Source organism: Argiope bruennichi, chromosome 7 (assembly GCF_947563725.1).
Source record: "Argiope bruennichi chromosome 7, qqArgBrue1.1, whole genome shotgun sequence".
Lineage (NCBI taxonomy): Eukaryota > Metazoa > Arthropoda > Arachnida > Araneae > Araneidae > Argiope > Argiope bruennichi.
Window position 1 is genome coordinate 117,202,501 of NC_079157.1, and position 18,711 is coordinate 117,221,211.

The window sequence follows — 18,711 nt, forward strand, 5'->3', positions numbered from 1 at the left end:
TTAAAATAATTCTTGAATTTAATTTTAATAAGTTCGACTGCACGGATAGAAATAATTGACTTAAAACAAAATCTAATAACTTACGAAATGCTGCTAAATATATATATATATATATATATATATATATTATGACAAGGAGCACGGTACAGGTTTTGAACAGGTACCGGTATTCTTATTTGATTTTTTAAAAATCTTTTCATCTAAAATTCTCTAAAATAAAACTCGAGTGCTTAGTTAGTCTATGGAAGATTTTCTTGAAATAATCTTACTAATTATTTCTCATCGAATCTTACCGTCAAATAATTTTTCCACTTTATTTTTAATAAGTTTATCAAAGTACTATAACTTTGCTACAATTATCGAAAGATTACATCTTCTGATTTAGAGAAATTTGAATGTTTATCTGCCCATATGTATGTGAATATAATAAGAAGAACCGGATCTATAAATAATATATATGTGCCTATATAATCCTCTTCTCCGGATATTTTTTATTGATTTTCATTTATTTTCTACATAAGCTGTCTTTTCTTTATAAAAATTTGCTTCAAACTGTAAGAACGAAATTTTAACATTTACGAGAATTGAATTCAGTATCTAGCAAATAATAATAATTAATAAAAATATAAAACTTTAAAAATAATGTGAAAAAAAATTTAGTAAATAAACTGCTATTAATGAAAAAGTAATAATTTCAATTTAAAGATGGTATAAATATCATTTCTGAATAGCATTACTTTGAGAATGTATCGACGGAACCCCCCAAATGTTTGTTTAATTTTTAATATAAATATCCTTTCTGAATAGCATTACTTTGAGAATGTATCGACGGAACCCCCCAAATTTTTGTTTAATTTTTAATATAAATATCATTTCTGAATAGCATTACTTTGAGAATGTATCGACGGAAACCTCGAAATTTTTGTTTAATTTTTAATTAATTAAATATAAATATTTATTATCACCATAAATATTTATTTATGAAGAAATTATCGATACTAAAATTAAAAATTATTTACATCAATGAAAAAAAGTACTGTTGCCAAACTAACTCATTGAAGTTACAATATTTTGAAGTTTAAGATTACGTAAAAATTGTTAGCTGTATTTTTTACAATACTGTCAGAAAACTTCGAAATTGCATTGTGATATCAATAGAAATGTTTCCACTTCCACTTCCTCAGATACTTTCTTACGTTTTTTGTTGAATTTAGTTTTTTAGGTGAAAAAAATCTGGGTGTGCATTTTGACTTTCTCCGATCAAATTATAATTTTTATCCACATTATAGACGCAAAACTTATTTATCCAATCCCTTTCTCGCTCTCTCTCTCTCTCTCTCTCTTTTTTTTTTTTTTTTTTTTTTTTTCTGTGATTTTGAGTTATCGGTTTCAATTGCGCAATGACGGACTAGTAGATAGATTATCCATTGACAATCCAATGATTAGATGACAGATTTTTCATTCGATTGTCCAAAATTCCCCAATCGAAATCAACAATTGCCTATTAAATATTAAATAACATAATTCATTGACCAAGTTCGTATTATTTCTAAATTATCGAGTTCACATATTCATTAACAGACAGACAGACTTCCCAAAGTAATCAACGCAACATATTTTTCAATGCAATTGATGTAGCAGATTTCCCACTTTTCCAATGCAAATCAACAATTGGCTATTAAATAATATAATTTATTGGCCTAGTTCATTTTATTTTTAAATTATCGTGTTCACATATTCACTAATAGACAGACAGATTTCCCAATGCAATTGACACAACGTTTTTCTCCATGCAATTAATGCAAAAAATTTCCCTATTGTCCCATGCAAATAAACAATTGGTTTTTAAATATTATAGAACATAATTTATTGGTCTAGTTCGTATCATTTCTAAATTATTAGACAGACAGATTTCCCAATGTAATTAATGCAACATATTTCCCACTTACGCCACAATGCAGATCAATAATTGGCTATTGAATATTATATAACATAATTGATTGGACTGGTTTGTATTTTTTCTATATTACCTATCACACATTCACTAATAGGCAGACATATTTCCCAACGCAATCAATGCAACATATTTCTTAATCAATTGATGCAGCAGATTTCCCGATTCCCCTATGCAAATCAACAATTGGTTTATAAATATTATACAACAAAATTGATTGGACTAGCTAGTATTATTTCTAAATTGCCATGCTCACATATTCACTAATAAATAGGGAATCCTCCGATTAACAGATTTACCCCAAAATATGATACAAACATAAAATTGCGACCTAATTTCATTTAGCTATTAATTTCGGTTTCTGTATTATGGTATGCACAGACGCATGCGCAAACAGATCTATAATTCTAATGATAAAATCAGATTATGAATTTTATATATTTTGCTCACAGCGTTTTTGAGTTCAAATGCTCACGACAAGCATAATTTACAAACTTGAATTTTCTTCCAATTATTGAGGGAATTTTTGTGTAAAGACTGAGTACCAAATTTCAGTAATGGCTTCGTTTTTTTCTGTTATCACTTTCACAAAACACGTACAATCTCCCTTTCCAACCAGAAGGAATGATTACCTCAAAACTTTCTCACATATTCTCTGATAAAAGTGAATTTGTGATTCAAACTGCCCCCCACCCCTCCAACCGATTGAAATTAAAATTTGACACAGAATTATAATTGGAGTTAAAAAATTTCATTTCAAATATGATATATTTAAATCATTGCGCTTTTAAGCTATCATGGTTATATGCTTCTGAAAGAAAAGACTGTCAGGCGATAAAACACTTGTTGGATGTGGCTTGTTGGATAATTCTACAATATAAATGCTAAATCTGTGTATTCTTATTGTATTAACTTATAATAATCTACAAATGATAAAACTAATAAAAATGATACAAATTTGGTGTAATAATTATATACCAAATTTCATGCATCTAGCCTAAAGCGTTTTTGAGTTATCGTTGTCACAGACAGACAGAAGGACGGATACTTTAAAAAAAATGTACTTTTCGATTTCCGAGCGTTCTAAAACGTGGAGATTCGACAAAAACTCAAATTCGAATGTTTTGATAATTACAGTATTTTCTATATACTTCGTGCATGAGAAAGTGAAAGCATTATTCGAACTCAGACGAGGTTTATATAAGAAGATGATTGATTAAAATCTAGAGGATGAACTTTTTTAGGGGTTAGGGTCCTTTTACTATGTTATTTTGTATTATAGAAAGTAAAAAAGCCATTTTAAAAGATATTTTTAGAATTAATGGCTACTTATTCCGACAGATGAAAATATTATTAGCTTCAATCATTTGCTTTGTCTTCATCTGGTTTGATTGCACTAGCCATTCCATTATTCTAATGATCAACAGAAAAATGGTAACCTAAAAAATAATTGCGTTAAAAGTTTTATTTATCTGATCGCCTACATTTATATAATAATATTTCATCGTCGTTCCTTTAAAAAGTTTCCTTTATCAAAAATCTATTATATTCATATTATAATATCATCATATATCATAAATATTCCATATCATATATCATCGTTTATTCATAAATATTTATTATATTCATAGAATTATATCGATCATAAAAATTCAAAATGTGTTGATTTTAAAAAAGAAATTCTCATTTAAGTTTTGAAAATTAAATATATTTAAAATATAAATTTTCCAATCTTATAAATTAAAAGCTATCCATTGAAAGCCCATTCTGAAAAAGAGCCATGGTCGTAAGGTCTCGGCTTCGGAACCGGAGCGCTTCAATTTCGAGACCCGATTCCCCCGAAGAAGCGTCGTGTAAGCGGGTCTGATGTACGCTAAATCCGTCTAGGCCAAACGTCCTCCCGTTTCTGTAGTGTGGAAGCTTGCAGAGGGCGGTGCAAGCTGAGATGTCGTCCTCATCATCTGATCTCGGTTCAAAATGACGAGGACCGTCCTAAAATAGCTCTATTGTTGCTTTAATACGGACGTTAATATAAGTAAACAAAACTAATTGGATGACTTTTTTGCATAAAAATTGATGCAGTTAACAGTATCAAGGAAAAAGTACAAAAGCGACTTGTGTGAAAAAAAATGATATATTTGATGATTTACAAACTTTCATGTGAACACTAAAAAGTTCAAAAATCATTTTTTATTTCTTAAGAAATTAATTAAAAACTCAATTAATAGATAACTATTGAGCGATAACGAGTACATACAATAAGTTACTAAAATGAGTTCCAAAATCGTTTATCTTATAAATAATGAGATAATTTAGCTTTCTTTATCGCGTTGAATAGTGAAATATGATAATTCGATAAGATATTCCAACAAAACAGGAAATAGAAAAGGAGTTTAAAGATTAAGTGTCTCCGATAAATACGGAGAAATTTCCATTTGTATCTATTTGTTCCATCCAATGACCATTATTTCTTTTAATAGAAATGAATAGATGCAAGTTGTTAATGCACTTATAAAAAGGTGATCCAAATTAAACTGCTTAAGCACCTCGTGTACAAAAATTAATAGTTGATTCATAAGATGATTGGGCGCACATACTCTCGTAAGTTTGGATCATATTTTGACCAATACTGATCATCTTCTCTCTCGGGGGGGGGGTTAATTTTTCTGAAGAAGGTATGAAGTAATCATATACAGAGGCGAATTAAGCCCTGTACGGGCCCTTAGGGGATATGACTTTGGGTATCCTTTCTCTTTCATTCTAAATTTCCAGAATCCGCTGTTTTTATTGATTCTAAATTAATTTATATAAAATGTTTTTAAGTAAAAAGAATATTAATAGAAATTGCAATGACAAATCATTTAATTGGGGTTCACTCTCAAGGAAGTCACAAGTTAAAAAAAATACTTTTATAAACAAAATGGTAAAAAATATATCAAAATATTTTTTTAACTAAATTTAAATACTCAAATATGAAATTTGCTTTTTAATTTATGAATCTATCAACAAATTGAAAAAAAAAAAAAAACAGCGGTTTGGGTTGGGTGAAGGATCATAATGATTTGCAAACGATTTGAAAACTTGAAGAAAGCCATAAAATAATGTTTTGAAATTTATACAATGCCTAATTATAATTTGATTATGCTCAAGTACATGACTCTTATAAATCAAATAAAAATGCTACACAATTAGAAAATCCTAAGAATTCAAGAAATAAATAAATAAAACAAAATTTTAAAAAAATCTGTAGGACTCCTGGCTTTTTGAAACTTTGGATCTCTAGGCAGTCACTTACTTTATAACCCGTTTCTGATCATATATGGCGAATTTTCTTATTTAATTAATGTAAAGAAATAGATTCGATAAGAGCGAATCATGAGTGCACACACAATTCGAACCATTCGGCTGAAACAAATAAAAAAGAAACTGATTAGAGACGCGATTTGCACTTGCAGGTCGAAGCTTGTCAACTAACAACATGTGTACAAACAGATATAAGCATTCGTTATTTTGTTCGTTGGAGTAAATGATAAGGATATACAGGGTTATAATTAAACTTCCCCTTAAACAGCATCCTACAACGCAAACGAGTGAACGGATTGCTACGAAATTCGGTATATAGACTATATACAAAAAGTGTTCACGAAATTTCGAAAAAAAAGAAGGAAAGAAAGAAAGAAAGTTCTAAAATGTCCACTAGAGGGCGCCGTTTCCGGAAAAACATTAAATTGAACACAATAAATGACCAAAACGAAATACAGAAACAATATTAAAAATCCAGAACAAGAATTATGAGTAATAATTTTGTAAAACTGGAAAAAAGCTATCAGTTCTAGGAAAAAAATGTCTAGATTTGCATGCTTGCGAAGAAGAGGAAGCTTTATGCAAAACAGGTTAGGGTATGAAATGTTTGCAGATATTGTCATGTTTTATATCCGTGCGATTTCTGGTTATGGGTCCGTTTAAAAAGTCTGGTGTATCGTGCAGGTGTGGCGACGTTGAATGACTTAAAGTACTCCATAGCGTTTCATGTGCGAAGCATTACAACTGATCAGTTACGATCTGCTGTTGAACACACTGTCCACCGACTTGAAATTTTGTAGGTGAATGAGGTTGGTCACATGGAGCACCTTTCCCTACATCGTCCTGGACACGATTAACAACTACTCCTCTTGTGCAATTTCGTTCTAATCTATTCTTGTTTCTGAAAACTGAACTCCTACCCCCCCCCCCGAAACAGCGTACTGTAATTTTTCCTTACCTTTACTTAATATGATTCAATAACAAGTTGATTATTAGTCAATAAATGTTAATATTGTTTCTCTATTCCTTTTTGGAATTTAGTGTATTTTTATTGTGTTAAATTTAGTGTTTTTTCGGAAAAAGTGCCTTCTGGTGAAAATTTTGGAACTAAAAATTTTTTTTCGAAATTCTGGAAGCACATTTCGTGTATAGTCTGTATACCAAACTGCGTTGCAATCCGTTCAACCATTTGCGTTATAGGATGTTTATAGGGGAAGTTTGATTATAACCACCCTGTATATAGTTAGCACCTGTGAAAGAAGAAGTTACTCCATTCAGTAAGTACTAAATAAACACATTTTTACTGCCAAAAATTATCAGAAGTATACAATAGAAAATAGGCAAACAAACTCAGTGAAAATGTAATCACAGGACAAATTTGTATTTAATTTGGTATTTTATAATTGCCTATAATCCAGTTTTTTAATTTAATGATCAGTTTTTTTAATGTCTTTTTAGTGCCATATTTATAGCTTTTTAAAGGCAAAGATTACGATTTAATAGATTTATAATGATATACATTAAAAATTAATAGTTCGATCTTCTGCTATTGCGTTTATCCATTTCGTTGGAATTTTAACCCTTTGACTGCGTAAGTTTATTTAAAGAGGCCCCATATTTCAATTATCTGTGAACATTCAGACAAAAATGTTAGTGTGAAGCAAATATGACTCATGGAACAAATATAGTGCGAATCATAATTATTTCATACAGGGGTCAAACAGGTTCAAATGGTACAATTAAAGTAAATTTTTGAATAAAAATTTGATTTTTTTTCTATCTTTGAACCTTTTTTTACTTTACATTTGAACTTTATTCAATTGTGCGAATTTTTGCTTATCCAAATCGAAGCGATCCCTATAATTCTTATAATTATTGTTCTTTTGCATTTAACTAAATGGAAAGGTTTCAAAGACTGTTCGAGATTAAAAATATTTGAATATTCTTAAATATTTCAAATATGCAAAATGTTTGCTCTTAAACATGGTTTCAAAATTTTTTACTTTCTTTTTTTTTCCGAAATGAAAGGGGGAGAATAGCTATCTCTTGTTTCTACTTATCAAAAAAAAAAAAAATGCAGTGATTCAAACAATAATATTTTCTCCTCATAATAATCTTTTATGGAAATGTAAGATAATTGCAGGGCAATTCTTGATTTTGTTTCAGAATACTATATAAAATAAAATTCTATCCATCTTCCATCTAGAGCTGTATCAAAATTTCTATGATATTTGTAATAAATGTGTTAGTGTTATGTTCCCACACTTTCTATTCGTAAAAGGTATTAAATATTTTATTCCTTTTAACCCTAATTCCTTTCGTTTCTTTTACTGTTTTTCAGTGGGTTTTCAAACTTTCATTTTTCATACAAATTTATGCAAAAAAATTTATAACTTTTATTAATATTATTATTTATTTTAATTCCTTATGTTTCATTTTTCTACCGTTACGTTCATATATTCCTAATGACAACCTCCAAAGATACGCGTACCCTTGACCGGAAACCTTTAACTGACATTATCTCTGGTATCACTGCAGCAACAGGTGACCATGAAGGAATCCGTCTCGTCCTTTGGTATTTCCCCCGATGAATCCTCGGGAATTCCAGACGACACATCAGCATCCAATCGATTCCTTCTTCTTCACAAAGAAACGGTACCCTCGCTGGAACGAGAAATGGTTTGAGACCGGAGACTGGACACGAGCCAAGACAGCGAGCACTGCTAACAAGAATAGGAACATTGCACCCCGGCGGAAGACTTGGCTCCAAGGAAATCTCCTACAATATTGAAGAAAAAGGATTATTTCTGTTACAAAGAATAGTAGATAATACTCTAACGCTTTACAATGGTTTGTCAAAAATTCAAATTGTACAATATAAAAGATGAATTTATTATGAACATGCAATATTACTTTGGGCTGTTAAAAGATACATTAATGTTTAGTAATGCATAAATTAGAATACTCAAAAATGAGAAAAACAGCTGGAGAGGTCTCCCGAAATTTTTCTTGCATTTTCTCTAATAAATGTGCATTTGTATTTTAGATGCATTTTTTTCTCCTAACAATTGAAATCAAATTTTAACGCATAACTACAATTGCAGTCACAAAAATCACTAATCATCCTTAACCCTTTTAATGCCGAATGACGATATATCGATATATTAACACGATACGACGATATATATTTGAGAAAAATGCCAACGATGGTATATCGTCATGTAGGCGAGGACACTTTACTTTTCAAAAAGTATTGAAATACAATTAACATTGATTTATTCTTCCGTTGTTTCGTAATATGTTTGTTTTTGAATTTTACAAATATTTTTATTTTGCTTTTTATGAGTTTCTTCCCAAACCCTAGACAATTCGTCTTCATTGGCATGGCATTAAAAGGGTTAATATATGCTAAGTGCTTACAGGCCGACTGATGTTGTATTTGTCTCAAAATTTAATAGGTATGTGCAATATAGATGTTAAATCATTGCACGAATTTTATCCATTTAGCTCTCTTCATTTTGTAATTACTGTGTTATCTTAGGTTCAAATAGCTGGACAGACAGACTTCCTTTGAAAGAGTTCGCTCAAAATTTGATAGAAATATATTATTTTAGTATTAAGACCATATACCAAATTTCATTCGTCAAACTCAAAGCGTTTTTGAGTTATTTTTGTCACAGACAGACAGACATTTTTCAAAAATGCGTTTTTTGAATTTTGGAAAGTTTAAAATGTGGAAATTCTTTACAATGTCGCATTCAAATTTCTCTGCGATTTCAGTACTTTCTCTATACTTCGTATATGAAAAAGTAAAAAAAGAAGACAAGTTTTCTTGTGTGTTAAAAATCCTTTTTCAGCTGAAATCATTTCTGACAGAAATGTCTTGCCAAAATGCGTTTCAGAGCCGGCAAAATAAAGGAGAAAATCAAAATTCCGAAAGACTTTTTTGCGTGAATCAATAGTGATATAAAATATCTGTTATATTTTTTTATTAACATTGAATATTTTCTGTTTGCCTTATTTGATGCTATATTTTTTTTAGGTTTTTATAGTTGTTTCATGACTGCAAAGAAATTTCTTACAACAATTCTTATTTGTTGTTTTTCCCGAATTTTTTTAGATGATTTTTCTGACGAAATTTCATTTATCTGAGTCATTGCCTATTTGAATTAAGAGTATTACATATACATATTAATTTAAAGAACAACAAATGGTCGATCATTTGACGAATTTGGTTCAAAATTTAACACAAATCTTTATCTTAGATGCTAAAACTCATAACAAATTTGATCCACTTAGTATTTTATGCTTTATGCTGTGCAATTATTGTGCTTACTTATTCTCAGACAGACAACTTTCTCAAAATGAATTTCGTTCAAAACTCGATAGAAATTTCATCTATCATCGAAATTTCATCGAAACTATATCGAAACTTCATCTATCATCGAAATTCATAGAAACTATATCGAAATTTCATCTATCATCGAAATTCATCGAACCCATATCGAAATTTCATCTATCATCGAAATTTCATCGAAACTATATCGAAATTTCATCTATCATCGAAATTCATCGAACCCATATCGAAATTTCATCTATCATCGAAATTTCATCGAAACTATATCGAAATTTCATCTATCATCGAAATTTCATCGAAACTATATCGAAATTTCATCTATCATCGAAATTCATCGAACCCATATCGAAATTTCATCTATCATCGAAATTCATCGAACCCATATCGAAATTTCATCTATCATCGAAATTCATCGAACTCATATCGAAATTTCATCTATCATCGAAATTCATCGAACCCATATCGAAATTTCATCTATCATCGAAATTCATCGAACCCATATCGAAATTTCATCTATCATCGAAATTTCATCGAAACTATATCGAAATTTCATCGAAACTATATCGAAATTTCATCTATCATCGAAATTCATCGAACCCATATCGAAATTTCATCTATCATCGAAATTCATCGAACCCATATCGAAATTTCATCTATCATCGAAATTCATCGAACCCATATCGAAATTTCATCTATCATCGAAATTCATCGAACCCATATCGAAATTTCATCTATCATCGAAATTCATCGAACCCATATCGAAATTTCATCTATCATCGAAATTTCATCGAAACTATATCGAAATTTCATCTATCATCGAAATTCATCGAACCCATATCGAAATTTCATCTATCATCGAAATTCATCGAACCCATATCGAAATTTCATCTATCATCGAAATTTCATCGAAACTATATCGAAATTTCATCTATCATCGAAATTCATCGAACCCATATCGAAATTTCATCTATCATCGAAATTTCATCGAAACTATATCGAAATTTCATCTATCATCGAAATTTCATCGAAACTATATCGAAATTTCATCTATCATCGAAATTCATCGAACCCATATCGAAATTTCATCTATCATCGAAATTCATAGAAACTATATCGAAATTTCATCGAAACTATAACGAAATTTCATCTAACTCAAAGCCGTTTTGAGCTAGAAGAATGAAATTTAGTAAAATACGACATTTAAAAGCTTCATGGTAACTCACAGCGTTTTTAGGTTGTGCTGTTTGTAGGCAGATATAATTCCAAAAATGTGTTTTTAGGATTTTGGATGAAACATGAGATTCGTTATTCTCGAGTTTGACTTTATTGAAAGATACTTTAACAATACAATATAATAATTTTTCTCTCTGTACTTTGTGAGGAAATGTAACAAAATATTAAAGATTTAGACAAAAAGACTAAGCAGTCGAATGTGAGAATACTTATATAAACATTGTATTTTCAACGGAAACTGTTAAACAATTAAAAATTGATCAATACTGTCTAAATTTATAAGCATACATGGAAAAAATTAGAAGATGAGTTTTTAGGCGTTTTCTTATCCGTAAAGGTTTTTCTGATACGTTGATCTACTTTATATATTAAGGTATGAATTTAAAAAAATCAATTTAATAAAAAAGAGATGCCAAAAAGTAAAGTAATTTTTCGAAAAAACTTAAAAACAGTTTGATGTAACTGTAATAATATCAACTGCCGTGATTGACTCTATTTTTAACGACATTAAATAAATTGTGTAAATTTAAACATCTTATGTAAAAAAAAAAAAATTAATTAAGATTCAAGCTTTAATGTAAATTCTGAGGTTCTGAAAAATTAAGGCTATAATGTAAGAATTATATTATTGACTAAAATCGAAAGTAATGAAATATTATTTAAACAATAAAATAATCGTCCTTCATAGCAATCGGTATGAAAAGCAAATAGACGAAATAGATTATATTACTATTACAAGTAGCAAACGGTATAAAAACAAATAGACGAAATGGATTATATTACTATTAGAAGTAGCAAACGGTATGAAAAGCAAATAGACGAAGTAGATTATATTACTATTAAAAGTAGAAACGATATGAAAAGCAGATGTATGAAATAGACTATATGATTTTATAGTAAAATTACGAAATTAAATCAACTTGTAGCTTACGGAGATAAGACATTTATGTAAGACTTGTTTTTAAGTAAATTTTGGAATTATATTCTTAACATATATCATTATAATTCATATAGTATAAACTAAATAATTGCCTTAATATTGTAGATTATTGAAGTACTCTAATGTAAATAGATTTCAGAAGCTGTGATTTTCCAGTGGCCTGTATTTTCGAAACCGCTCAGTTCTGACACTTAGATACCATGTTTCAAAATCTTTAGAAAAGGAGGCCTTTTACTACAAATATGTACGTACAATCCCATTCGTCTTTATGGGGCGTTCTGAAAAGTGGTATTCCTGTTGAAACAGTCTTTGTTACAGTCAATACCCACCCGATACCTTCCAAACTGGAAGTAGGAAGAAGGACACAGACAAAGCACTTCCCAGAACGAGGTAGGTGTCAACTGACCACCTGTGAACGAAACCAATTGGTCAAAGAGTTATTCAGTATGAAGTCCGTGCAAGCTTGTCAGTTATAAAGTGGGGAAGCAATGGAACAAAGAAAGTCTGGCACTAAAGTTTTGGTTTACTTTAGAGATTATTTCCTACAACGGATGCCCTTGCTGTCATTTGCGGCAAGACTTCTTTCACAAAGGGCTCCCGCCTTCAGTAGGAATGTGAATTTTAGAATACAAAATATTCTATGAGATTCTGAAGTTTCATTTATTTATTTAGCATTAGTAATCGAGAATAAATACGAAAACCATCTTGTATTAACCCTTAACTGCGGAGGTGCGGTCTACGAGACCGCATTTTATTTACACTCAAACTAAATTTTCTAATTAATTTATTAGCATGAAAAACTACTAATATATTTTGTAGATATTTTTCTTGATATATAGATATGTTTTGGAAATTTTTCAAAATATATTATCATTGAAAAAAGTAAATGCGTTGGAACATATATTTTCTTCTCAAATTACATGTTACAATAAATAATATTCTTGAAAAAACATATTAGTTTTTACTTTTGAAATGATATTTATTTTTACAGTATATGAAGGTATATAAGAAACAATATAATGTAAAATTCAACAATTATAAGAAGAAAAAAAAATTGACAATAGGTAAAATTGGCCCTTTTTTTATCGGCTTGTGTGACTTTCATAGCACGGTTTTCTTGGGCATTTTAAACATACAAGTTAAGAACTAGTATAAAATCCAACCTATAAATTCTGTATATATATATATATATATATATATATATATATATATATATATATATATATATATATATATATATATATATATATATATATATATATATATATATATATATATATATATATATATATATATATATATATATATCTTGGTATATTAAAATATTTTATCGATTTTTCAACATACATAATCATTAGAAATATTAATTATGTTTGAACATACATATCAGAATCAGTTGAATGCGAACTTTCATCGAAAAAACTCTTCTGTGCTATTATCCTCATCACTAAAATCATTTACTGCTTCATTTAAAAGTATCATGAGCACTGCTTCATAATAGGATCAGTAAATTGGATGATATTTCGGGGCCCGAGTTTTAGCGCGATCTGCTAAGCCTTGTTTATTATTGGGACACTAATAGGGAGATGCGGTCTTAGAGACCGCGCTCGAAGAAATAACTAAATTATTTTAAAAAGCATTCGCTGAAATCGGTTGAAAAAGTGCACGTGCATTGAAGGTCACAAAATAGGAAGCTACAGGATCAATCCATTCAATTGAACTAGAAATAGAATAGGGGCGACCGAAAATCCATCGCTAGCGGTCTCACAGACCACACGTCCCCAGTTAAGGGTTAAATACGTTTTATTATTATGGTAAAATGCAAAAATTTAAAAATTATCCAGCCTAATAATGAGCATATTAAATGAACTCTACTTTTTGGATAAATTCCTAATGGTAAAAGAATTCATTTTTCAGCAATTACATTAAGAAAATCTATCTTTTTCTTATAAAATTTCACTAAACATCTATCAAAGCTATTTCTTTTACATTGACTCGAACAGCTATGAAGACCATGGCTTCCAAAAATGAGCGATCTAGAAGAATTAGGATATAGAAAGCTTTAACGAGATTTCTTTTGTTCAGGCATCTTGATTTTGAAACGGAAACGGTGTTTTGCAAAACTGATAAGAATTCCCAAATGAACGTACAAAAGTAGCGGAAGTGCCCCCCCCCCTAAAACTTTCTCACACATTCTCAGATAAAGGTGCTATTCCAGTGAACGATTTACATACTACTGGCTTTCAATAGTTACAAAATATTAACTTTTGATATGAATTTACCATTTCTTTACTGAATCTATCGTGCCATCCTTGGCGAGTTATTTGGCGATTAATACCCGGCATGCGGCTAATGGTACCGAAAAATCGAATTTGTGTTTTAGACCCATTTTTCCCAACCGAATGAAATAAAAATTTGACACAAAACCTCACTTATAGTCGCAAAATCACGTACTGAACTTGATATTTTAAAGTCATTGCGATTTTGAGTTAGCCATCGCGTTTATATGTTTTTAAAAGTACAGACCGTCAGGCTTATACTTGGATTTTGTTCAAAATTTGATCGGTGTCTAGACTGTAAATGTTAATTCTGTATATCGAATTTTATCTAAGTTCTTCGTTTTATAGTTATTGTTTTAAATTATATTCGATTAGACGGACTTCCTCTGAGCGTATTTCGCTAAAAAATTTTATAGAAATCTACAAATTTGGTGTACACCAAATTTCATCCGTCTAGCTCAATGTATTTTGGAGTTATCTTTGTCACAGATAAACAGATTAATAATTTCAATTTTTTTTTTTTTTTTTTTTTTTTACGAACTCAAAGATCCATATTTTAATGGATTCGTCAAAATCCCGAGATCGAATTCTTTGACGATTACTATACTTTCTCTATACTAAGTATACTCTGCCTTATCGAATTACTAACATTATGTGTGTGGCGGGCATTTTATTAGAAAGTATGCGGGGAAGATTTGGGGTGACAACTTCCACTTGCTACACATTTCTACTATTAATTTGACACAATTTATAATTTAATCCTGTTCACTATATTCAACGTAATGGCTCTTGAGCAAGAGTATTCTAAAACATCAACCAACCAATTTAAAATGAGCTAATAATGTGCATTTTAATTGGAATTAAATTAAATTCATGCTAAACCGAAAACTAAATATTCTTAATTAAGTCTCACATTTAAAGAAAATTATTCTGCCAAGCTCTTTTTTCAAAAATTAAATATACGGGCCTAAGCTATTAGCTGTAAAACTTTCAGTACATTTTCATTTTGTTTATGAATCAAAAGTGAATTCATACAGTAATGGATATTTATTATCTGTCATTTTTTTCTTTCTTATTTTTTCAATTTATTTTTAATGGGATAGCAGATGGTTCTTTGACGGTAGAACATTTAAATGAATTTAATAATTAAATTAAGATTCGGTGGCATTGTGAAATTGATACAATTAACTTCTTGGGTGAACCAGTTGTAATTTCTGTTGTTGTTGTTTATAATGGCACTTGCCATGCACAAGCTCGCTGACGAAGGCAGCGATTTTAAGCCAAGGGAGCGTCTCTTGTTTTTAGTAGCGCCAACTTAGGGTCAAGAGTACGTCTTAGCTACTCACACATCTCATTCGCTTGCACAACCCCTTTTTACAGGGGGGCACATTCACACGCCTCACAGATAGAACAACCATGCCCGTACCGGGACTCGAACCCAGGACGACCAGAACGCGCTAGCCCTATGCCAGGATGCCGGCGTTATTATCGGTATATATATATATATATATATATATATATATATATATATATATATATATATATATATATATATATATATATATATATATATATATATATATATATATATATATATATATATATATATATATATATATATATATATGTAGAGGTATGTTAACTCTGGCTCGAAAAACATGCCTCTACTAATCGGATTATATATCAAATTAAATATCTCTCACGGGCCCTAGGGGAAAGCCCGGTTGAGATTAATGCGTAGAGATGGCTCATATTAAGAGAATCACACACTAATTAAACATAAATAAATTTAATGAACTGGACGAACGGCTGGGCCGCTTTACATCGAGGGACGCTAGTACAGTACCGAACACAGTTCTTAGAGCGGGAATCAGATAGCTTCTTATTGGCTGTTGAGAGACGACGCGAGCGCCGTTAGGATGACACTCCGTACCGCGAACGCCGCTGGGATGACGCTCCGTACCGCTAACGCCGCCAGGGGGACGCTCCGTACCGCTAACGCCGCTAGAGGGACGCTCCGTACACTACATATATATATATATATATATATATATATATATATATATATATATATATATATATATATAATGTACATTATATTTTATATATACAGTAGACTCCCGATTATCCGCGCCTGCCACACAGTTTTTTTTTTTTTTTTTTTTGACTGATTTCTTCAAAAAGGTGCAGTTTTACAGTTATGCTTTTGTAATTACATAATACATTACAGTATTAAAACAGTACATATGTATTAATTTTTCTGAGTATCCTTGACGCATCTCGTAAGTACAAAGCACTTTTCTGTTTTCACTAAGAAAATGCATTTTAGGTTAGTTTTGAGTGATATACTAAAATATGAAGCGTTAGTTAAACATTTCCTGTTGTTTATTCTACGTTTTATTGTACATAAAACGATTTTTCTAAGGGAATGACTGTTTTTCTTTTGCTATACCCGTTTTTTGCTTTTTTCGGATTATCCGCGGCGGCCGCGGCACCCAATCCGCGGATAATCGGGAGTGTACTGTACTATATTTTAATATTTATTATTATTAAAGCCTATTTTATGAACTTTTTATTTTTTTTATAATGAATCACCCGTATTAATCCGGAAAATATATAAATCCGGTATATTTTATATAATTAATAATTTTGTTTACTAAATCAGAGTCAACAATGGTAATGTTAAAATTATGCTTATTATAAATTTTGGATTATTTTTAATTTAATACTGAAATGAACATTTAACTGGAATAAGATTTGACAAGAACATTTCAGAAGCATTGTTACAAAAAATATTCCAGAAATCGGATATTTTCTTTCATTGAATGAAATCTATGAAAATGATTCCCCACACAATACCACAATCATTGAAAACATTAAAGAAATAATTAGTATAAGATATTGAGTAAAACCCTTACTTTTTATGCTTAATGATTTCGAAATTTATTAAAAATTACATTTTTTAAAAATTAAAAAAATATTACTTTGAAATTAAATAAAGATAACCAAATTAGAATGGTGCATTAAAAAAAAAAAGTAAGAATTCGCCATTGAGCTTTAGTATCGGAAGATATTTCGAATTCTTATATAATTTATACTTTTTATTTCTGTTTTGGATTTCAACGAGCTACTGATGCTGATAAATGCTGAGAAATTGTTTGGTTAGTTATTCGTTGACGAAAAATATGTAATAAATAAATTATATATATATCGAATAAATCTTATCTTTTTAGTTATTAAAAAATTCTCAATCTGAACCAGTTTAGAACTGAATGCCTGGCAAATTAATTCGTTTTCAAAAGTAGCTCTACCGCTTTTTGTGAAAGACGGCGAAAAAACCCGTCATCGATTTTACCTCAGTTCTCAAGAAATAGAGTCATTGCGAAATTCTAAGAAATAAATTCAATCCTATCTCAAGAAGAAGTAAAGATATCCGATCAACAGATCATTAGTCTATCTCTTTCTTCATTCATCTAGCGATTTTTTTTTTTATTGCTGACGATTTCTACCGTTCTCTTTTTTATTGTTAGTGCAATTTATTCCGGTTCTTCTGATTCAGTTTAGCGTAAAGAATTTTTAAGCAACCCATTAGCTTTTCCAAAACACTGATCAATTTCTTACTAACTAATGAGTAGTTTAAGAGAACAAAAATATGCTCTAATGAACTTATTTAAATCCAATGACATGGTGAGTTTTTTCACTTACACATTAATTCTTAAGCGTAGAAAATCTAACTTTATTCAATATTAGCCGCCTTTGGCGACCAGCCGGTTTGCCATTATTAATGCACCTAAAATGTTCAATTAATATTTTATGTAACCTCTACTCCTAATAGGTTTTTCTGCAAAATGTTTTTAAACTTCAAATTTTGATAGTCATATAATTAACTTATACCATTATGCAGGGCCGGCCATCTGGGAAGTGCGGCGGATGCAATGCACCGCGATTGAGGGGGGGGGGGCTAACACGTTGAAGAATTAAAATACTATTCCGAATAATAATAGTGATATGGAAAGAAGACAGGAAGAAATTTAACTGGAGCAATCGACGGGTTTGGAAATATATTAAGTTTATAGATATATTAAATTCTGGTGCAAGTGTGCAACATATTATAAACACAAACCCTAACCTAAATTTTTCTAATAAGCTAAATGAATCCCTTTTCTTATTCTACTGTCAAGCCTAAAAATATTTTAACATAATATGACTAGAAAAAAAATGGCCCTTTAAAGGGTTAAATAAATTTACGGCCATTTATCTCATCTTCTGGATTAGATTGCATATAGTATTTTGTTCATTCATCCATAAAATGCTTAATATTGTTAGATTTAATCATGTCCACGCCAAGGAAATATCCCTCTGGGTGTCAAAAAAAAAAAAAAAGAAAATTAACTGAAAAGAAAAAGAAAAAAAAGTTGAATTATAAAAAGTCATGAGTATATCTGTTTTCTTGTCTGCGAAGTAATTCTGACGATGGAATTGTTTCGACATCAAAAGCTTCAATTCAAGCACTAACTGGAGAAGAAAATTCCGCACAAACTGTACAATCTTGCAATGAAAACGTAGAAACACGCTTAAATGCATTTGCTGTACTAAGCATCGAAAAAAAAAAATAGCAATTTTTTTTTTAAATTTTTCTGAATTC